The 24,457-nt window shown below is 37.8% G+C and overlaps 1 protein-coding gene across 1 annotated transcript in view; it reads right to left on the bottom strand.

Moving 5' to 3' along the window:
- Window positions 1–11,475, bottom strand: part of palm1a (paralemmin 1a) — a 63,189-nt gene extending 51,714 nt beyond the window's left edge. Inside the window, exon 1 of the mRNA XM_007240186.4 lies at window positions 11,098–11,475. The gene's annotated coding sequence lies outside the window, so the exon portion shown is untranslated. The remainder of the gene's footprint in view (window positions 1–11,097) is intronic.
- Window positions 11,476–24,457: the final 12,982 nt, after the last annotated feature.

Genomic DNA, 24,457 nt, shown 5'->3' with positions numbered 1-24,457 from the left:
CTAAGAGCCAATCTATCAGCTTCCTGGTTTGTCACTAGGGTATTTGTGGGATGGAGAAAGAGAAGGTTAAAGACTCTCAGGCAAACCCAGCATGAAAATAGCTGCAGTTAGTCATTTTTTAAATCGGCAGCATGTTCAGCAACATCAACATTATGCTAAACATGGTGCAGGTGCTTGGTAAAACACTGCTCAGCTGAGTGATCATCATTCTGATATTATATACTGTAGCTGCTCTGCCTGCATTTCTCTCCACTCCACATCACAGCAGTGCCATTCAGAGAGCTAAGTGCCATCAGTCTAATGAGCCGTCCTTTAATAACATCATAAACAGACATAATAGAATAAATCTTACTCCAGTGTCATCACTGTGTACTCAAGTGGATCACTTTTATGTACACAGAAGGTAGTGTACATGATGCTGAAATTGAGTGTTATATTTGTACACTCAGCAACATCTGAATAGAAAAATTGCCAGAATAGTTAGAGTCAATCAGGAATGTCAATTCAACTCATCTGCTGATTACACTAGGGATGCACCAATGCAGGAATGCAGGGTGTGGTCAATATATTTAAATGAGTGTGCTTGATTGACAATCGTCTAACACCCCCAACCTGCCCCCACATCCATGAAGCAGAACTAAGCACAACAGCACAAGTGGGAGAGAAATGAGTGAAACATGCTCTACATATAGGAATATGCCAAATGTCATGGGACAGGAAAAAGTGTCCTAAATCGTGTCCCATTTAGGAGTCACTGACAGAGTTGCTTGTTTGAATGGTCCATTCTAACCAGACTCTACGGGTCTTAATCACTTAATCACTCACTGCACTGTCTACTATGGGTGGTAATGCATTCCACGTATTATGTATTTACAGAACATGAGCGCCCCCACAACTTTGTAAATTTAATTTAAAGTTTCATTGCCTTGCCACAAGCACACAGTAGAGGTCTGCACAGGACTACTTTTTTAATCCCACTCCTTTATATTAAATTTATATTTATCAGTAAAATCAGCAAAATCTTTTTTTTTTTTTTTGTTTGCATTGAACCTTGTATTAGAGTTGGATTTTGGCCTGTACACTGGATAAAGGGACAGATTAAGGAATTAAGAAAAATATAAAATTGAATTAAATTAAATTAATCCATACATGCATTATCATTATTATTAATAATAACCTTACTATATGGTTAGTTGTTTTCCTTATGTTTCTTATGCATGGAAATTATTGCGTGATTATTATAGTTTTCTAGACTATATATTAATTTTTACATGTATATGCCTGGATTGATTAAAATTGCACTACCGCCAATAACAATTAAATTCTATGCAGGAGTGCAGACCTCTAGCACACGGGCCAGTGCTCAATCTTACACACAAGATAACACCTCAAAACAGGTGTGTGCATTCTCAAGTGCCCCCTCATGTACTACTTCATGATTATGGTAAGTCCATTTGGCCAACTGGACAAATGAATGAACAGATGGATAAGTGAAAGCCAAAACACTATTTGTATTAAAAATAAAGAATGCTTAGTTTACACTGAAAGGGGACAAATTTGTCAAAATACAAAAAAAAAAAAATCATTTTCCCTAGGGCTAGGAAGAACAAGCTAGTGGTCATATCACATGACACGCATACTGGGAAATTACCACTATGTAAAGAAGCTAATACATCATATGACTGTCAGCATACTTGCTTGGCATCCATAGAGAAATATTATTTGTTTCAATGAATATCTTTCATTTATCGCTGGTCAGTTCACCCACCCCATTTCCACAGTGCCCCATTTACTACCGTAATGATGTGTCACACTGCTCCTAGAGCGCGTGGGGAACACAGCCACCACTGACCAAACCTTCACTGCTACAGCAAAGCAGCATAGCCCAGGGGTATCAACTAACAGACCCTCCATCCCTCTGATTTATACTCCTATTGAAGACTGCATATGCCTGCAGGCTCTACACAGCACAGTGACCTCGGCACAGGCACATTTAAGGAACCAGTGGGCTACACACTCATATCCTTCCTTTCCATTAGAAAGATGGACCATGAAAACCTTGCTCAGTATGCCTCAGAGAGGTGGACTGTGGCTGCTGGTGTGAAGCATGAAAAAACAAGCAGCACAATCACAGGCTGTACTACTGTTTAACAAGCAGCTGTAGGTCATATGCAAGAATAATAATAAAAAAAAGCTTAGTAAGTTAAAGTATTAATTAGGGCATTCCCTACAATATCTTAAAAAAAAAAAAAAACAGTTTAGATGCCTAATTTAAAGCTTTGGGTTAAGCTAATATTTTAGCACCAAGCTAGCCACAGGCTAATAGTTAAGCACCAAGCAAACAGGTTATACATATGCTAATATGTAAACACCAAATAAAACAGCTAGTCACAAGCTAATATGTAGCTAAGCACCAAGCAAAAAAGGCAAACATATGCTAATATGTAAGCACCAAGAAAACAGGGTGGGCATATGCCAATATGTTAGCATCAAATAAAACAGCTAGTCACAAGCTAACATGTAAGCACCAAATAAACAGGGTAGACATATGATAATATGTTAGCACTAAAAAAACAGCTAGACATAAGCTAATATGTAAGCACCAAGTAAACAGGAAAGACTTGTGCTAATATGTTAGCTCCAAGCAAACCAGTTAGCCACAAGCTAATATTTAAGCACCAAATAAACAGGGGAGACATATGGTAATATGTTAGCACTAAAAAAAAACAGCTAAGCATAAGCTAATATCTAAGCACTAAGCAAACAGGGTAGGCATATGCTAATATGTTGGCACCAAATAAGCCAGCTACCCACAAGCTAATGTATTAGCACAAAGCAAACATGGTAGTTGTTTGCTAATGTTAGCACCAAATAAATCAGCTAGCCACAGGTTAATATCAAAGAAGCAAACAGGGAAGACATATGCTAATATGTTAGCACCAAGCAAACCAGCTAGCCACACACCAATTTTTAAGCACCAAGCAAAAAGAGTAGACATATGTTATTGTTAGCAAAAAATAAACCAGCTAACCACAAGCTAATATCTAAGACCCAAGCAAACAGGGTAGACATGTACTAATATGTTAGCACCAAATAAACCAGCTAGCCACAAGCTAACATACAGTCCTGCTCATCATTATTGGCACCCATGAAGTTTAAGTACATATTGTGGAAATTCCCCCTGAAAAAAGTAGTCGACTGAAACAGTTTTTTGTATAGAGCACTCGTATTTAAAACAAAAGAGAAAATTATGAACAACAATTTAAAGCAACAAACAATGTGAGGGAAAAACAGGAAAAACCTTAAGCTTGCTGTGACACTGGTATTGGCACCCTTTACACTAAATTAGTATGAAAACACATTTTCACTCACCTGTGGCAAATCGCAAAGGATAATCACCTGTGACAAATTATCAGTGCCCATGTGACATGAATTAGCCAATGAATGATGACTTCAGAGTTTTAAAAAGCCAAACCTTGGGCCATGTTCTTTTGTTACAATGGTGAAGACAAAGGAGCTGTGTGAGGACATCAGAAGTGCTATTATTAGCAAACACAAGACTTCCAAAGGGTATAAGGCCATCTCCAAAGACCTTGGTGTCCCTGTTTCAACAGTGCGCAATGTTATTAAGAAGTTTGCCAAGCATGGAACTGTCAAGAACCTTCCTGGACGTGGAGGAAAGAGGAAAATTGACGAGAGAAGTCGTCGAAGGTTGGTGCGAATGGTGGAAAAAGAACCAAGGCAAACATCCAAAGAACTGAAGGTCAACCTGGAACAGTCTGGGGTCATGGTTTCAACAAGTACCATACGCCGCACACTAAACCAAGCAGAGCTTTACGGGCGAAGGCCAAGGAAGAAACCATTGCTGAAGAAAAGACATAAAAAGGAACGACTGATCTATGCCAAAGAGTACCTTGACAAACCACAATCCTTCTGGGAAAATGTTCTGTGGACAGATGAAACAAAAATAGAGCTTTTTGGCAATGCAAAGCAACAGTTTGTTTACAGGTGGTGCAATGAAGCTTATAAGGAGAAGAACACACTACCAACAGTTAAGCATGGTGGAGGATCCATAATGCTGTGGGGTTGCTTTGCTGCGTCTGGTACTGGAGCATTTGACCGTATCACAGGAATCATGAAATCTGAGAATTATCAAGAGATTTTAGAGCAAAATGTCCTACCCAGTGTAAGAAAACTTGGTTTGAGTCGAAGGTCATGGGTATTCTAGCAAGACAGTGACCCAAAGCACACGTCCAAAAGCACACAGGAATGGTTTAAAAGGAAAAAATGAACTGTTTTAAAATGGGCAGCAATGAGTCCTGACCTCAATCCCATCGAAAATCTTTGGGGTGAGTTGAAATCTGCCATTGGGAAAAAGAACCCTGCAAACATTCAAGAGCTTGAACAAACTGCAAGGGAAGAGTGGGAAAAAATACCAGCTGAGATGTGCAAGAAGCTTATAGATGGCTACAAGAAACGTTTGAAGGCTGTAATCACAGCCAAAGGGTGTGCAACTCAATATTAACAAGGGGTGTCTTTATTGCTGCACATGCTGTTTATTCTGTTTTGTCTTTAAAATTGCAACATGCAAATTGAAAAACAATGTTTTATTTGTTGTATTACTTTGAACCTCCAATTAAAAAACCCTGAATATATAACTTTGGTACATTTATATTTATTTCTGTAGATATTGTCAGGTTATGCAAAATAGGAAGGGGTGCCAATAATGGTGAGCAGGACTGTACTACACAATACAACAAACAATACACACTGTGGTACTACTACTAAATAAAATGCATTACATTCTGATTAAATGTATTGTTTCAATTTCAGCACACCTGTGTTTGAGGTTGCCCAACTCTTTTTAAAGGTGCTGGAAAACCATCTCTACATTGGCATAGTTGAATAATTAGAGTACTCTGTGTATAAGTGACATACTCTGCACCTCAAATACTGTTTGACTTTTGATTTAAAGGAAAATGCCACACAACTAAACAAGGTATGGGAAGCGAGGCATTTCCATAACATTCTCAACTTATTTTATTCAGCTTATGCCCCCAATTTTAAACATTAAACATACATCCAGTCACTAATGAAAACCTTTAAAGGCGAAACACAAGGGCCACTTTCAGAGAATACAGAAGTAAGGACAAAAACAGGAGAAGAAAGATAGATTGACTGGAGGGATGTGTTCATTTAGACCACACATCATGAGCTTCAGGTAACAAAAATCTAATAAAAATTGTCCCAAAATGGTCAAGTTTAGTTGAAAATCAGAGCTGTTGATATTTGAACAGCTGGATGAAGTTACAAAAGGGACAGTATGTCATCTGCTGTTGGTAGAACTGTTTCAAAAGTAAGAAGAATGGTTTATGAGCCTATTTTATTTTCATAATCATCTCTAGCCTCTATAAGGGCCACTGGATTGGGTCAAAATAAGCTCTAACATGAGCATGCAGGCCCCTCAAGAGCGTTGGGGTTTGCGTTTTTTTTACCTGTTGCATTGGTGGACATGTGAATGTGCTTTAGACTGTGACACTGATTGTACATATTCATATGTAAAGAGCATGCTGAACTCAACACGTTTGTGTACAGCTTTTCCAGTCAAGTTACCATTCAGAGGGCCTGTCACAAAACAATTTACTGAAGTGGAAAACAGTCGGTTTCTATGGAGATCTCACCCACAAAACACGTCCAAAGAACAAGAGTCATACAACATGAGTGGAACACAAACAGCACACTTAACCTTCCTGCAAATGGACGGCAGTAATGATGAGCACACTATAGGGTTTTAAATCATTGGCTTCAGCTCAACATTCCATTAAGAGCTGTACTGGTTTGATATCAGGAAAGGTAAAAGGTACAGGAAACAGTGCTTTCATTTGCTTTTACCCAGCGGACTTGTTTTGTCTAAAGTGTCTACGGAAACTATCAACTCAAATAGTTAAGATATGAAATCTGGGAAAGCATTTTTATTTTTTAAATCGCCAACAAAAGCCGCAAATCGGAGGCAAAGTATTGGCTTAGTCGCTACGTGTGAAAGACAGAAATGTTCCATCTAAAAGTGGCATTGCACTGCACCCTCAATTCAAACTTTGCAAATTAATACCCTCACAATTGTCCCATGTTACATGTTTGGACAGAGACTGACCAGGTATGTGCGATTCACCAGTGGACACTACATCAGCTCACTGATGCCTTGTACTGCAGACATCACCGACCGCAATCTACCCATCGAGAGAGAGCAAGGCCAATTGTGCTCTCGCAGGGCTCCTGTAGCCGATGGCAAGCTACATAAACAGGATTCGAACCAGCGATCCCCTGATCAATGACAACTTAAAATGTTTCATGGAATAGTTATGTGGAATGTTGATTTTTAAACACATCAGAATATATTATTTACAGCATCTGACATTCAATACATAATGCATTACACAAATTGGCAAATAGATTTTTTAAGTGTGTAGGTACAGGCACGCATTGTGAGCGGTCTCTGCAGTTTTTGGTGGCATTTATATTGTTCTTATTGATATCAGAATTAAAAAAAAAAAATGAATGGAAATTATGTCATATATTGTGATATAAATTGTGGACATTTCATTTGAGAGAAAAAAAACTAGATGAGGCAGCTCCAAATTTCAGTGCCTGGTTTACTACCAGCCACCAAGGCCACCAGCATAGATTCCATCCACTTGTTCATGAAGGCTATTGACTACCTGATGGCGGCTAATTGACTGGCATGGTGATTGGATTTATGGTTTGTCTAATAGCAAATCGTTCACAGTGACGCTGCAGAGGTATCTTTAAAGCGTATTTATCCCAAGAGCACAGTAACAGTAAGGGTCCAATAATCCAAATAGCCTACATAGTTCCTCAGTGAGAGTGCAAATGGCTGCAGCAGACAAACGAAATGACCCTAATGCACTATGCTTCAGAGAAGGCGGGAGGCAGCATATAAAAAAAAAATACAGACCACTTCACTCCCTCTATTCTCTCACAGTTACTCCAGGAATCTAAACCAAAGGCCCTGCCCATATCAGATAGCACATGCCTCTCCATTAGTGATGGGAATACTCAGGGCTCTGTCTGATATCCCCAGCAGACATAAATGACCCTCATGATGATTCAGTAGACAGCAATGGACACAATGAATAGAAGGAAGTTGTGAAGTGCATAATTTACTTCTACTGAAATTCGACTGAAATTAAGATTAACCTCCTGAGACTAGGAGCACTTTTAATTTCTTTAGCTATTTGGGATTGGTACGATCTAACAAGTACAAAAACTAAACTTTCCCTTATTTCAACATTTACAAATTATCCTTGCTATTTGCGATCAGAAGGAGCAACATTTCAACGTTAGTTTCAAACATACAGTTTGATGAGAATTTTGACTTTGCCCATGTTTCTGTCTGGACTGGCTGTAGAAACTTTGGACTGGGATTCCCGCCAACTTGTTTTTATGGCACAGAGAAGCAGTAATATAAATGTACCCATATGAGGATGAAGGGTCTGAAGAGGTTAAAGAAGAACTCCGGTGTAAAATTGACTTTGGGTGTAGTAAAACATGATAAAAATACCTTTTTAAAAATACTGTTTACATCCCGCTGGCTGCTACGCCAGGAGGCAGGCTATGCAGAGTCTATGTATATATGTCTGTCATTATCAGTACAGTGATGGTGGATTTTAATAAGCTTCTTGAGCACTTTTAAAGTTCTTAATGCCTTGTTTTAAATGTCAGGGCTCTCTGGATTCTACCAAGGAGGTGTGAAGCTACTTAGAGCCTGGATAACAGTGTAAAGAATTATTTATCTGGACAAAACATGCCGAAATACGACCGTTGTACAGAGTGCTGGGCAAAAGGACAAAATTACTGTATTTTAGAACGCTGTAGGAGAGCAGCGGTGAGCTAATCAAGAAAGGTAAGTACTTTTTATCAATGTTTTACTACATCATTTTTACATCAGAGTTCTCCTTTAAGTTTTGGTTGAAGAATATAGAGACAGCTCACTTTAAAATATATGGAATAATACACTTTGGCGTAGTTCCCCAGATAGGGATTAAGCCAAATATTGGACTACACAGCAATAATGAACGGAAATTTTGTATTGAAAGGACCATTTAAGAAGTATTATCTAGATAAAAAACAATATTTGTAAGGCTACAGTTCATTTAACATCTATCATCTGCCTTTCATGACACCTGATATAACCTGCAATGGAACTGTGTTCTGTGAAAGGCCGGATCTCAATCCAGTACCTTTGGATAAATTAGGAGTTTACTGTTTGATTTAGAACTAACAGTTTATTCTATAGTTCAAAATAAAGCTGCTACAAAAGTTTCTCAGAGAAATGCCATTAAAGATACACATTTTAAACCAATTTTGGAAGAGATATTTAGTGTGGTAAACAGAATCAACAGAATGCTCGCACCGTGCTTATCCTGCTCATGTGGCCACCACCCCCAGGCCTTGCTCCCAGTAGCCCTTTTTTGAGCAGGGTAATCACTTTTAGCATACTCTGTTTCATCAGAGTTTTTTTGGATTGTGCATGCCAGGATCTTCACCCCAGGCCTGTTCAACTTGGAAGACCCTGCTAGTAACATACCCTGGGGATCATGCTCTGCTCTACACATGGTCCTTCTGTGGCTTCACTCAAAGAATCTTTTGTAGCACTTATTTTTATAAGTGTACCAGACCTTGTGAAAGTACTTTTGAGGGAATGCAATAAAATCCTCACAGAAAAGAAATCCTCCATATACAATCTCTTGTAAAGCCTTCAGAGAAACGTAGAGTGGCTGCAACTTTAACCTCCTTGTTAATATCCTAATTCTAGAAGAAAAAAAAACTTTGGATGAGCAGGTGTCTACAAACCTTTGGACACAATGCTCTTCATACAGTTCATCCCTTACTGCAAGCCTGCATGTGTGCTGGATTAGTTAATAAATTACTGGAATCCTGTGTGTTGAAATCATTCCAAAAGGTCCAGCTGCACGCAAATGAACAAAAGTATTAGAGAATTTAACGCAGACGTTCAATCAAGACTGAAATATTTTACCCAAAGCAGTGAGACTGTATCCTCTCTCTCATAAAGTCTATTATAAACTCCATTTCCAACAATCTTCCTCACAATAAATGTTATAGTCATTCTTCTAAAACCTATAAATCTGTAAGTTCTAGTACTGTAAATGTATAGATTACAGTAAAACAATCAATCATATTCAGCAAAACTGTCGTAGTGTTTGGCTATAGGACTGGCCAAAGCTGGGCCTCAGAGCTAAAATGAGCTGGAAAATAAGCTTTTTAGTTTGGTAAAACTCTTAAAGTTGTCTCTTCTACGGAATGGACTTTTTCCATGAATTATTCCATTCAGATTCATTTTTAAATTGATATGTGGGTGGTGTAATTGGTCATGTGACCAGAACTGTGTCAAAGCATGTGCCTGATAGAATGAGGATTGCACTGATGCTCTACAAGAGGAAATCAGTAAATCCTGTTTAGAAAACATGAAAACTGTCATATTTGTTAGACACAAAAATGTATATTTTGAAAACTGTAGCATGACAACATTTAAATTATCCACAATTGGAAGTAGCAGGGTAACAGTGACATACATTTACATTTTGTTGAAGATTCTACTAACAAGTGTTTTGTGTGTTGAAACACTGGTGTTTTGTGGAATAACAGTTTTTATGGTCGTTTTAGGCTCTTTCACAGGTGTTAACACTGTGGTTCCAATCACCACCAACTATGAACAAATCCTATTCGGTATGTTGTTTCTCTACAATGGTGTTTCACATCAAACAACCCTGAATGCAGATGTATATTGTTTATATCCTGTCTACTTCATTATTCAGATATTTTCCTAATTGTTGAGACCCTGAACGCGCTGTTTATCTACTCATTTTCATGTGGGAAGTTTTCAAAAGTAAGGAGACCACATATGTGGTGATGATGAGCCAATTTTACAAAATCTGATCCTTCCCTTACCAGTCCAGCCATATTGGAGCTGCTCCTATTCTATCAGTATTCTATCACACTATGGCCTTATCACTCGCCATGCTTAGTCCATTAAAAAAAAACTTCCTCTGGAGAAAGATTAAAACATTTTAGAGTCCAAACATTATTCCTATAGATCAGCATAAGGATAAGTCAACAGTTCATGGTTCTAGAAACCAAGTGAAAAATCACAGAAGAAAAACATTAGATAAACGCTTTTAGACAACAAGAAAATAGGAATATAATCAAGAGGAAGATGGATAATCCCAAGCCATCAAACCAAGTTGAACTGCTTGAATTTTGACTTAAAGTTATCCAAAAGCAGTGTGTAAGACTGGTGGAGGAGAGCATGCAAAGATGCATGAAACCTGTGATTAAAAAACAGGGTTATTCCACCAAATACTGATTTCTAAACTCTTAAAACTTTATGAATATGAACTCTTTGCATTACTTGAGATCTGAAAGCTCTGCATTTTTTGTTGTTGTTTTAGCCATTTCTCATTTTCTGCAAACAAATGCTCTAAATGACAATCTTTATATTTGGAATTTGGAAGAAATGTTGTACAAAGTTTACAGAATAAAACAACAATGTTCATTTTACTCAAACATATACCTATAAATAGCAAAATCAGAGAAACTGATTTTTTTCCAGAGCTGTATATGTGAAGTGCTTGTTCTATGATCACACTAACCCCTGCCATTACTGACTGACTGCTCATCTGGATCAACTCCCTCCCTCCTTCCCTCTCTCTTTCCCTCCTTCTCTCCCTTTAACAGCAACGAGTGTGCTTATATACACATATAAGAACCCACACGTTCAAAAAATCACCCCATTTACACACACAACCAAACCAAATCACACCAAGGCAAAGCAAAGCAGGCGAGCGCTTCCAGTAACGGGGTGTGATTTTTTTAAAGCAGAGTCTGAACAGAAGCAGCTGAGCAGCGTGGATGAGGGGATCCATTCTGCTGCAGGTGTGGCACCATAGCTTACAGGATAGCTAGAATGAAAGTCGTTCAAAACACGAAGGGGGGGGGGGGGGGGGCTCCACACACACTAGCGTGATAAAGAAATAAAAAATAATAATAACACTGGCTTACTCTGTAGAATCCAGATTGCTCCAAATCGCTGCCCAGTTGTAAAGAGATAAAAACCCAGTTATTCACAGCAATTCTCGCGCGTGTTCCTCTCTCCCTTATGTCCTGTGTGGCTAATCAAAGGGGCAACACCATCAGTGAGGGTCTCCGTATGCTCTGGGCGACCACCCTCCTTCTCCTCCTTCTCAGACCGGATGGGAACAGAGCCGCAGTGAGAGAGAGAGAGAGAGAGAGAGAGAGAGAGAGAGAGAAAGAGAGAGTGCAGCCCTCCTCGGCTCCTCGTGGACAGTGAGTGAGTGAGTGGGCCGTGTTCCTTTTGTCCGACACCGCTCGCTCGCTCTGTGTGTGTGTGTGTAGCTCAGTGTTGATGTATGTATGGGGCAGCTAGCAGTGTGTTTCATCCGCCTTGCAGGTGATGAAAGGCAGGCTGGAGACGCCCCCTCATGGAAGTGCAGTGGAGTTTTTTCTCTGGACTAAATCTGATCGTCTCCCCCCTAAAATGCAGAAATACAGAAACCAATCAATCAATAAACCTTTATTTTGACTCGGAAGTACATTGAGGGCAACGTTAATTTTCAATGTAGCCGAGCATTTACAAATACAGGGATTGACAAGAAAAATAAAATAATAACTAAATTTAAATAAAAGATAAAAATAAAAAAACAAAAATAAAAAATAAATATATACAAAAATTAATAATACTTGGTTTAATTGATAAGAAATTAAGATCAAAAGAAGATTAAGGAAGAAAGTTAATACAACAAAAAACAGTTACAACTAAAACTAAAACTAACTTTTATGAAGTACAATAAAAAACAAAAATAAATAAATACAAATTAATAATAATAATAATAATAATAATAATAATATGATAATAATAATAGTAAAGAAACTAATCAAAATAAGTAAAAAAAGTTAAAGCAATAATACAAAACCATTTAAAAATAAAATAATAAATTAAGTAATAAAATAAATTAAAAGGATCAAGTAAAACAGGTACCGGCTGTCTCAAGGTGGTTAAATATTAAAAGTTAAAAGTGACACCAGTGAGCTGATAAATAAATAAACGAAGAAATGTGGAAATAAAAAAATAAATACATAAAGAAATGTGGAAATAAATAAAATAATAAATACATAAATGCAAAAATATATAAATACATAAATGTAAAAAAAAATACATATATCAATAAATATATAAGAACTATTAATATGTTTATTTATCTTTACAATTTTATTTATCTATGTGGGCATTTATTTATTAATTTTACACCCATCTCATTTGTCGTCCTCCATAGCACGGACTTTTACCGTGAAGTCGGTGTGCTGCCAAATTAATATTATTATTATTATTAACAGGATGCAATATCTTACAATCGCAAGATATATAAAAACAAATACAGCTAGATTTAATTTATTTTTTTAATCTGAACTTATCATAACTAATTCCTAAATTAATTCACTTAAATTAAGTTACATTTAATTTATTTTGTATTTAATATTCTGGCGCGTATAATCAATCAGTGCGGCTGCGGTTCACTGCAGGATGATTTTGTGGAGAATTCCTCCACCTAGTGGCGATTCTGTGCATGTGCATCTCTGTAATACGAGGGAGGGTCCTATTGTGTTATACTGAGCGTTTCATTGTTATGGAAGGAATGTGATTTTTCCATTATTCTGAGAAGGGTCAGACTGCAGATCCACACAGTCACAGTTTCACACCACCAACTTCACCGCAATGGAACTGAAGGCACGTGCAGTAGGACAACACCCGTTTTATCTGTTTGTTGATTATTTTATATGTTGGCATGAATATTAGAACAATTCAGGAATGGATATCAGGATACCATTACTATTATTATTATTTCAGTAAACCATCGTGCTCAGTTTAATTATTAGTCAGAAGTGTTTTATTTATTTTTATTATTATTATTCCTCCTCATGTGTAAGTATAAATCCCACATGTTATTAAAGCCTGCTTTTAACCTTGAGGTTAAAAGTATTAATTAATGGAGGTATTAAGTTCTTAAGGTCTACTATTTTCCGGTTTTTGGCTGTACATAACCCATTAGCTAGCTAGTCTACTCAGACATAGCGAAAGTTTGTGTAGCTACCTAAGTTAACTGTGAATTAGTAACTGTTTGTACACATTAAGCCCATATATAAGCTTGTAAAGTAAAACTATCGACTTTAGCTGCTGATTAGATTCACATGTAGCAATCTTTACACAGGCCACACAGGCTAGGCTATGAGTGCGTTTTTTTATCTTTATGTCTATTTATGTTTAAAGTATAGTTTCTTGTGGTCTAAAACTTTAAATGTTGTGTCAGCCAACAGCACATGAAATCCATCTACACCCAAAGCGTTGAATATCCTCGAAAAAACGCGATTAATTAGGCTAAAATAAACCGTAACGTGTCAGCGCATGCGCTGAATGTAGCTGGCCAACAAATATCTAAATATATACAGGAGCATCTATACAATTAGAATATAATTGAAAGTTACTTTATTTCAGTAATTCAGTTAAAAAGGTAAAGCTCATGTATTATATACATATATTACACACAGAGTTATCTATTTTAATTGTTTATTTCTTTTATTGGTAATGATTATGGCTTACAGCCAATGAACATCCAAAAATCAGTGTCTCTGAAAATTTTAATATTATATGAGACCAATTGTTAGTTTTGGCAGTGTGGGCACTGGACAGTGTGTCAAGTCCTGCTGGAAAATGAAATCTGCATCTCCATAAATTTGTCAAATGTTAAATGAGATAAAATGCTATAAGGTGAGATAAAGTGCTGTAAGGAACTTCACACACCTTTTATTTTATTTTTCGGTAGGTCTGGATACTTGGCAGTTGAGGAAATGGACCATGAACATAGTGTTAGGCTGTGCTTCTGGATCATTGTCGAGCCAGTATCAGATTGTGGTGGTTTTGGCTATTGTTGTTAGTTGAGTGAGTAGTAGATCCTGGCTGAGCCCTATGCATAACCCCAGCTGTGCACAACCCCATCCTGTGTGCAGGATTTGTCAATTTCCTGTATTATATTACTTTGGGTCTGGCTCTCACACCTATCTTACATGGCGGTGAATAAAAAGGGCATTTTTAAGAGGCACAGTCTGTCAGAGGCTAAGACCAATCACCAGTCTGTGAATAACAACGCAACTTTAGTACATAATATGAAAATAATCAAAATATTTAGAGAATCTTTGGAAATCACTGTACAACAACAAAGTTTGGTAGTAGTAGAACATTTTCTGATTTTTTTTTTACGTTTATAAACGTTATGGTAACATTTGTGTCAGTGTTTTTTGTTTTTTATTTTTTGTTCTTGGTTATGTTACATTTAAGGATTCCATAATGTTATCATTCTCATAGCTGGGAACATTATGTGAGAAATGTTCAAATAACTTTGTGATGCAAACCATTATTATGTTGCACTTTTTCAGTCCAGGAACATTATTTCTGTAATGTTACAGGCTAACCTTCCTGGAAACTTTTTAAAACGTTTCTAAACGTTCTCTGTTAGCTGGGAAGGCCAAAGGTCAGTTTTGTATGTTGGTGATCATTTTAGGTTCAGGACTCTATAACACCAGATGTGCAAGTTAAGGCTGTATCATGTTTTCTTCCAAGATTAAATAAATTATCGTAGATCACCACTCTGGTAGTGGGTGCCAGATGGATGTGACATTCTCTTAACGAAAATATCTGTACAACCCTACCATCATATATACTGGCTCATAACCAGAAACAAAACACAGCCATGATATATAGCTTAGGTCACATTATTGCTGTGCTCATTGTTGAACAATTTGATGTAGGCACTACAGCACTAGCTGCGACAGTACCATTTATCCTGAGGTGTAGCATATTGTCTACAAGCCTATTCTATAGACTACCCATAATGCTCTCCCTCCATGCAGCACAGCCCCACGCTCTGACTGCAGCTAGTTCACAGCTGTGAGCCTTAAAGGAGAAGATGAAACAGTCAGCGTTATCAAAAGCTGTTGTGAATTCATGCAGAGGCGCAATCCCATCAAAGGCCCTCCCACCCCAGCGCGGATAGGCTTTCCTCACAAAATCTGGCTGCCCTCACTCTGCTTGACATTTGAGAGAAACGCTTTCCAGAGAAATGTGTCGCAGCATGCTAGCATGGCGGGGCTGGTCATGAACACTCTGCTGGACATCATTAAACCAATAGCAACAACCAATGATCCACATCTGCACATCTGTTATAAGATACTGGGTCCAAAAAAGGGTAGACATACTAGCTTTATTAGCATTCAACCAACTTAGAATTTAGCTTAGATTATTTCTACACCTCAGTTGAGTGTTCTCTGTACTTGTTTTTCATATTCACTTCTATATGTATTATCTCTCACTTTTTCATTTCTGTGTATTGTGTTTTTTCTTTTTTGTTGTATTGTCTATTATTTTGTGTATTATGCATGTATCCCTCTTCCTCTCTCTGTCTTTCACTCTCTCTCTCTCTGTCATATTAGTTCCTGTGTGTTTTCTTTATTACCCCTTATGCACCCTCTCTCTTTTTTCTTCTCTCTTATTGGTTTGTGTGTTTTTAATATATTTTCTCCATATATTCTCTCTATATCTATCTATTTTTCTCCTTTCTATCATTTATTTATATATAATTTCTTTTGTTAATGTATTCATGTATTCTCCTAGCCTTTGTGAATTGTGTTTTTCATTTTTTGGTGTATTGTCTGATAATGGATCCAAATACCCCCCACCTCTCTGTTTGTTTTTCTAGTTTTTTATGTTTTTTTATTATTATTATTTCTTCATGCATCATCTCTCTCCCTCTTTTTCCTCTCTCTTTCTCTCTCTCTCTCATTTATTTCTGTTTATTTGTTTCCATGTTTCTTCTTGTATTATCCTGCTTTCTCTCTCTATTTCTCTTCCCCCACAAACAATCTCTTATTTATTACTATCTGTATACTATCTGTATATACATGGAGAATATTTCATTTCTCCATGTATTCTCCCTCTCTCTCTCATGCACTCCCCCCTTCCATGCATTCTCCCGCTGTTTTTCTCTGTCCCTCTCTCCTCCCTCTGTGTTCCCTCCCCATTCTCCTATATCTAGTCCCTGTGCAGATTCTTTAGCATCTCTCTCTCTCTCTTTCTCTCTTTCTCTCTCTCTCTCTCTCTCTCTCTCTCTCTGCCAGTTGCCGTGGTAACTTGACATGTTTCCATTTGCTCTGATCAATGGCTGGAGCGCTGCCAGCTCTCTCAGGAGTCTTCCCTGCTCCCTGCCTCAAGGAGACACAGAAAGGTGGGGTGGGTGGATGACTGTGGACGGAGGGGGTAGGAGGGGTCTGTATTTGGCTTCTTTGGCGTGAGGTCCAGACTGACTGACTGAGCGAGGGGGGCACTGCTATCAGTGTGAATCAGGGTTTCACTTTGTTTTAGTCAGCCTGAATTTGTTTCACAGCGGAGCATTGCTGCCTGGGTCACATCTTCATCTCTGACTGATTTATTCTGATTTTACTGCGTCAAAATGTTCTGCTAAACTGACATTGATGAGCTGAGAGAAGGGTAGATGATCTGACACTCAAACCCAATTTTCAGTTCAAATTCAAAAGTCTGCATGGAACAATCAAAACAGCGGACACCTATATACAGCACTGGGAGAAAAAAATTGGAATATAATTAATAGGAGGATGGATTATTACAAGCCATCAATTCAAGCTGAACTGCTTGACCTTTTGCACCAGGAGTGGCATAAAGTTATTCAAAAGCAGTGTGTAAGACTGGTGAAGGAGAACATGCCAAGATGCATGAATGCATGAACTGTGATTAAAAAACAGGGATATTTTAACAAATATTGATTTCTAAACTTTATGAATATGAAGTTGTTATCGTTGCATTATTTGAGGTCTGAAAGCTTTTTTATTAATTTGACCATTTCTGCATACATAATCTAAATGGCAATATTTTATTAAATTTTATTAGCAAAGTTGTCAGTAGTTTATAGAATGAAACAACAATGTTCTTTTTATTTAAACATATACCTATAAATAGCAAAATCAGGGAATCTGATTCAGAAACTGAAGTAGTCCATTTCCAAGCCACCCCCTGATGTAACACTTTATGATCAATTTATATATAACAGTTCCATGAATATATATATATGTGAGGAAAAACACAAAAAATGCTACTCCTAAAAGTCTCCAATTCAATTTTAAAATAATTGGTTTGGGTTTTCTTAATTCACAAAGTATTTTGGAATGTAGAACCAAAAGAACTTAAAAATGTCAAATAATTTATTACTTTTGCCCAGATATAGATGAGGCTACACAAGTCACAGAATACGATTATCTTTCTAATGAGAATATTCTGCCTCTCGCATAGCCTACTAACATATTACTTCGTCTGCTGAGTGTGTATTTTGGCTCAGGCTGAGGATTAGCGGTTAGCTGTGTTTTTGGCTAAATCCCCGAGGTAAGCTAAGGATGAGCAGTCAGTTTTGACAAGCATCCGTGAGCTATGAACATTTAAATGGAGATGACTCGACCTGTAGTCAGCATACAGGAGAGATGGGGTTGTAATGAGGGCAAATTAGCATTAGCGTAGGTTTAGCCGCAGTTAGCTTTTCTGAGCTGTGTGTGGCAGCAGATCAGAGGAATAGTCCCACACAGCGAGAGAGAGAGAGAGGCTCACAGTGGATGTGTATTTTGTCTAGTGCTGCAGGGAAGCGCAAATAAAATGTGATGGCAAGTTGTATTAATGATTTTTCATCATTTGAACTCTGTAAACATGTAGATCACATGTGGATCATTTCTGTGATTGCGCTGCACTTTGGCACATTTTTAGAACATTTGTTTCAGCAACATTTATTACTGACAGGTACATTAAATAAAGTACATGGCCACACACTCTCTAAAGACAATACTAGCAGTGGCCAAATGTTGTACTGTTACTGGCTGGCTCCTTCCAAACAACCTGTCAGCCTGTCAGATGTCTGCACTGCTAGAGCTGCCTCAGTCAACTGTAAGTACTGTTACTCTTAAATAGGGGTGGGCAATATGACCCTAAAACAATATCAAGATATTTCATGGTATTTTCTCGATAACAATAATGTTTAAATACACTACTGCAACAATTTTTTTTTATATTGCAAACAATATAATATGGCACACCTCTAACTGAGATATAAAAAAATACAATAATTGTATCCGATTTGTAACAGAAATCAATGATCCAGAATGTCATGACACTAATAATGCACTCCAAATATTAGGATTAAAATATAATAAATTATACTGGATAGATACAATCTGTCTCTAGTAGATATACAATGGGAAATAAAAACAGTATGATTTTTTTATTTTGCTAAAAACAGCAAAAATGTAGTACCCTGATGTAATAATTAGGGGTGGGCAATATAGCGTCATATTTCAGGGCAAATATTGTTCAAGATATTAAAAAATGTTGGCGATATTATTACATACGATACAATATGGCACACCCCTAAACAACCAAGGACGCAACAGCAGCACAAGAACTACATTAATGTCTTAAGACCTGTGACTAACTTTTATTACACCCTAAAGATTACACTTAATACAATTTGTAATTACATGCAAATCAATCCTTTAAAAAATCTCCACACATTCTCTAATACAGATCAGGACTTTGTAACACCTTTGTAATGGCTGCAGCGTCTGGTTTTGCATCGTCTTATTGAATAATGCAGCAATGAAAAATGGATGTTGTCTTGAAGGAAGAATATATTGCTTTAGGATCTCAATGTACTTTTCCTCTGCGATAATGCTGCCACCACAGAAATTCCACTCACTTTCCACTTTAATATTAATGCCTTTCTGTCCATTACTCTCGAAGTTAGATTGGTATTATCTCATTTGCAAAAAAAGGGCCCTGCAGGGATGCTTTGAAATGCCGACTGTGAGCCAGGCTTTGGTGCCGAACATCAGCACTTCCTAACGTTCTAGTAACTAAATGGCAGGAAAATCTGTGAAGACTTTTTTTGGCTATATAGTGCATATATATAAGTGGTTGTGAAATGTCTAGATGTTCAGCTCAGCACATTTCCAGGTCAGGGGAAAGAGAGTTAGATTTGCTTTCAGCTAAAACTTTACTGCAGACTGTAGAAACCTGGACACTGTGGTAGTTACAATGGATTCCTATCTGTCTTATTGTTAGTAGGTTTAGCTAAAACTTAGCTAAATCACATTGTCTATCATTTTGCTTTTCCTTCACTTTGTGCTCCAGCTCATCCAGAATCACTCACCTCAGTTTTTAGGGTTTTCAGGGTTTAGGTCAGGGAATTGTGGAGGCCAAAAATGTTTTTTTTTGTTTACTATATAATTCCATATGTGTTCCTTATGCCAGGTTCACACTACACAACTTTTTAGGTCGGCAGTCATTGTGTTGTTCACACTACAGGACTGATTGTGCTGCAATCACTTGCAATCCTTCAGTTGTTGAGACTTTCACACTACATGACTGATTGGCAAAATGGGGTCACAAACTACTCGATTTTTCAAAGTTTTTAACTTTTAGCTCCATTCACCCCATTCATAGAGGACTCACTTGTGGGCTCCCTCTATAGTTTAACGGTCATTTACTGATATAACAGAAGGACAGAAAGTGGTCAGACTCTCCATAAACGGTTCTAGTAATGCAGGGGGTGCGTTTTGGATTTGTGGTTCTCTCTTTCTTCGTAATTCCATTGGCTCCTATGTAGCCCCTGCTCCTGACTCCCAGTTGCTGACTGGATCAGATATCTAGCATTCCAAATATTTGCCAGGCGTCTACGACTTGGCAACGATTAGTCAGTGACGGCTAGGCGAGTGTCTTTTTAGTAGTTTTGTCAGAGATTAGTTTTTGTTGATGATCAACGAAAAACTGTCGACGACTGAAAAACTGGGCTAAATTGGGTGTAGTTTGCAACCAGCCAGCAGAGGCACTAGACCTATAGTGGCTTCCCTTCTGAAAAATGTTGCACTGTTCATACTTTTCTACAGACATTGGCTGGAACATTAAGGTGAGTGTTAACGCTAACAGTGCTATTTATAAAGAGGAACCAAACAGCCATGTGTAAGGTAGCTCGTCAGTCACAGCACTCATTTCTTTCTGTGTTTGCGAAAATAAGCGACAACTATTTTAATGGCCTTGATTAACATTTCATAAGTGCTCAAGCTTTTAAAGCGCACTATTAAGTGTGGCATTTTTGACGTTTTGAGATGATGAGAGAGGCCAGGGAAAGCGCTTTGTAAAATAAAGCTTTGACACAGCGAGCACCTCGGGCACCTGGAGATCAAACGTCCCACAGTCTTAATTAAAGCTTTTTAAAATTTAATCAGGATGCACGAACTGGGGCTTAGTACAGAGTGTGAGAAAAGTCATTATTACACACTCCATCCTTTCTGCCTTGTTGTGAACAAGGAATTCAATTGGTTTAAATACAGTCAGAGCACCTTTGACAGAGGGAGGTGTACACCTGTACAATCCCAACATTAAGACTGATTAGTTAGTTTTACTTCGGGAAACTGATTGTTTAGTAATTAAGTAAATATAACTCATATTTTAAAGTGTTTTCTTAATGTCTACCCTTTTTAAGTGTACTAAAAACACAGTTTTATTTAGTTATTTGGACTTTAAATAGCTTGATAATCTATTGATTATCTAATGTTAATTTTAAAATGTCATTATTAGTGTGTAGTCTTGTCCCTCGTATTTAGTTAGCAAACAAAAAAAGCAGAAGAGAATTGCAATAAATTTTCTGTGGGACCTTAAATATGAAATATGTGAAATATTGCTTATTCAAGCAAGTTAAGCCAGGTCACACCTATAACTTGCTTCTGTAGCCTACAACACAATGGACAGGCAGTCAACATTACATAAAATTTAACTGAAATATAACTGAACACCGAAGAGTAGGTAGCTCCCTTAGCCTCTTTAAATGTAAATACTGACTATAGGCACTTTAGACACACTTAAAAACATTTTTTTTGTCTTCTGGTGAAAATCTCAATTTAGGGGTGTGTGCCATATCATATCGTATGTATTATATCGGGGAAAAAATAGCCTTAGGGATCTTGCAATTCACTAAGGATCTTGTAATCGGAAAAAATATTGTCATCGCAAAAGTGAATTACACTGAAATATTGTGATATTATTTTAGGGCCATATTACCCACCGTATTTTCAAGCATATCCCACAGGTCAGTGCATTGTTCTTTAGCTTCCATGGGAGATGGCAAAAGTCATGGGACACGAGATTTCCCATGTTCTTCTGTCCCATGACTTTTGGCACATCTGTGTATTTTTCCATTAATTGGAGTTGTAAGTAAGAATGGTGCCTAGAAATCCACCAGAATGCTGGGAATGAATGCTATGTTATCACCGACAGAATTCCCAGAATCCCCAGAATTCCGTTGTCAGTAGGAACTTCAAAAAGGATTTTCGAGCAGCAGAAACTATGAAAATTCATTATTAATTTTCAGAGCTATGAAAAGGATTCTGGGTATCAGGAGACCAGATCAAAGAGTGTTTTTGCAACAAGGCATGCATGTGGGCACCTTCTGGGGCTTCGTCAGAAATATGCCGCACATATGTGTGTGTACATTAGCTATTCAAAAGGCGTTTGGGTTGTACAGATGACTGCTTTGATCCTTCGGTCCCCGCGAACCTCTGGATGGAACGTTGCGAGCGCAGACGCTGGAGCTTTGGAGAGCGTTCGGAAAGCCTCTTTCCTGCGACCTCGTCTGAAAATGTGATTCAGCATGAATGAAAAGGCTCCGAACGGCTGCCTATCTGATTGTGATCTCCAAGCCCCTCCCTGGTCTGTCCCTCACACTCTTCTCATTAAAATGATAAATTGCTTCACACTCGAGGCGCTCTCTGCTCAGCCCCCCCGGTCGCCATGGCAACGGCTAGGGCTCCGTTGACCTCGGATGAGGGAATAAATAAGTGAAAAGCGTGTTTTTTGTGGGTGTATTTTTTTTTTTATTATTGAATTTTTTTGGGTCGACTACGTGGTGGATCAAGTGGGTGCTGGTAAAGTGTGGAGGGAGCATGGTCTCTGGAATTCATCACTGAATTCGAGTCATTTAATAACTTGATTATTTTTTTGAGAAACACATAACCTGGAGTACATTTCTGCAGAACAGAAGATCTTCTCAAAGGTTGACATGCACTTGTCATGATCCTGTCATTGGTTGTACATAGCTTGTACATTATTAGCAACATGACATGCGCTGTTACGGGAAAGCTTTATTGAGAGAATGAATCATTGCTCATTTCCACTCGTTTCCACTGAGAGATGGAGAGATGGATTTGGGCAAATTATAGCCAGGAGTGAAGCAGTACTCTGTAACTGTATCTGCTGGTAGGGATTACTCTTCAAGTGGGGCGTTGGGTGTGTGGAGAGCTGCAGTGAGTCACCGTGTGCATGCAGTACCAATATGGCAGCATTATAAGAGGCCTGAAATCACAGCTGTTTGAAACCGATTTACCTGCTCTCAGGGATATATTGGTACAACCACAGTGTCTACCAGAATTATTGCCACTTTTGGAAAAGATGGGAGAAATAAGTCACAAAGGAGAGCAAGGACCAAGAACTGTAAAGGATAGGGGGTAAACAGCTTTTTTTACAATAAGACATAATTAAAGGGGACATATTTTACCTATTTTTACACATTAGAATAGGTCTACGATCTATACAAAACATGTGCATGAAGTTCTTTGCACAAAATCAAAGTCCCTTTCAGAATGAGCCGTTTATGTGAATAAGCTGTTGCTGGCCATGCCATGTATATGTTGAGCATTTACCACATGTTAGTATTAACTTGTGCTAAATGGTAAAACACAAACAAGGTAGTCATTTTTTTGAAAGTACTCACTTTCTCTCTTATCTGCTGACTTGCTAGGGACAGTAGGTACAGATCCCTCCCTCAGACGAAGTCTGCTGGCTAATCCTGCTGTGAACTGTGTGCTAAGATTCTCAAACAGCAGACCGAAATAGGGTTTCTTCAACTGATCTAGTGGGTGGGCCTCTGGTGAGGGTGGACGGTGAGGGGTGGTGTCAGGGTGGTTTTATGCAGGCATCCAAATGACTCATAAAAGCATATCGTCGCTGTCCAATGAAAAACAAGTATCTCCATTTTTGGCAATTTTTAGTTTACTACATAATTTGAACAGACTAACTGTCTGTTGATACACTGTATCAAAACTTAAAAATGGCCTGAAATAAACACTTTTTACATTGACTTCCATTAAAAGTTAAGAAGGTTTTTTCTCTCTCCCATAAAGTGGCTGTTTTGGAGATACTTGTTTTTCATTAGACACCGTGCTCTTTCAGCTGATTCACATGAAAACAGATGGATTTTTTTGTTCAAGCTTTTGGGGACAGTTGGATCAATGTGGACATACAACAGCACCCAAAAAGTAAGATTTGCATAATGTCCCCTTTAATATACAATGACCAAACGCATCGCCACACCAATCTCTTATTGAAAATGTGTAAAAAAAAATACTTGACATGCTAAATTCGACATGCTATCAACAATCTATTAAATATTTATTTACAGTATTAGTACATTCTTTGTATGAGTGGTCTGCAGTCTCTCAGGATGTTTATTATAAACAATTTGGTTTTATATGATAAGTAATAAAAACAGTGTTGTCCTTACGAGAAGATCTGTGTTAATTAGGCTAAAAGTTTTAATGTGTGGCCATCAGTTCCTAATGTAGATATTTAGTACCACTAATAGCAGCGAAAAATAGAGAGATGAGAAGAAGGAGATGCGAAGGTGTAAGCTTTCTGTACATCTTTTTCCAGTAAACACTCTGACCATTGCCTGGCAACAGTATAATACGGCTCCAGATGTGAGCACTGTGCAGCTCTGGATGGAGCATCGTGGGCGCTGTACAACTTGTAACACTCAATGATTGCTAACACGACTTTGAAAAAAAGTGTCAGAAAAGTTGCCAAAAATACCTGCGTTTAATACAATGGAATGTATTTTTAAATCAGTCTGTTGATCATAGACTACAGTTTAAAGTCTTGACTTGACTATCATAATATTAATTGCAATTAAATGCGATAAAGGTTATGCTTCTTAGGTACATTAGCTCAGACACCCAAGACTCAGGGCAGTCCCTCACACTCTTACACTAAACTGATACAATTTAAAGAGAGACAATAAATGCAAATCCCTCCCACAGATGACACTGATAGGTGTAAGCACAAGGAAAGGCCAATCAAGGTGCTGTCTATGTAACTCCTTTCTAAAATAGTAAAAAAAAAAACGTTCCAGAAAAGTGTATGTGACTTACAAGCAGATATCAATACAACTCTGGAATAAAAAAGGGACCA

This window comes from Astyanax mexicanus, chromosome 16 (assembly GCF_023375975.1).
Source record: "Astyanax mexicanus isolate ESR-SI-001 chromosome 16, AstMex3_surface, whole genome shotgun sequence".
Classification (NCBI taxonomy): domain Eukaryota; kingdom Metazoa; phylum Chordata; class Actinopteri; order Characiformes; family Acestrorhamphidae; genus Astyanax; species Astyanax mexicanus.
This window is presented reverse-complemented; position numbering and strand designations above follow the sequence as displayed.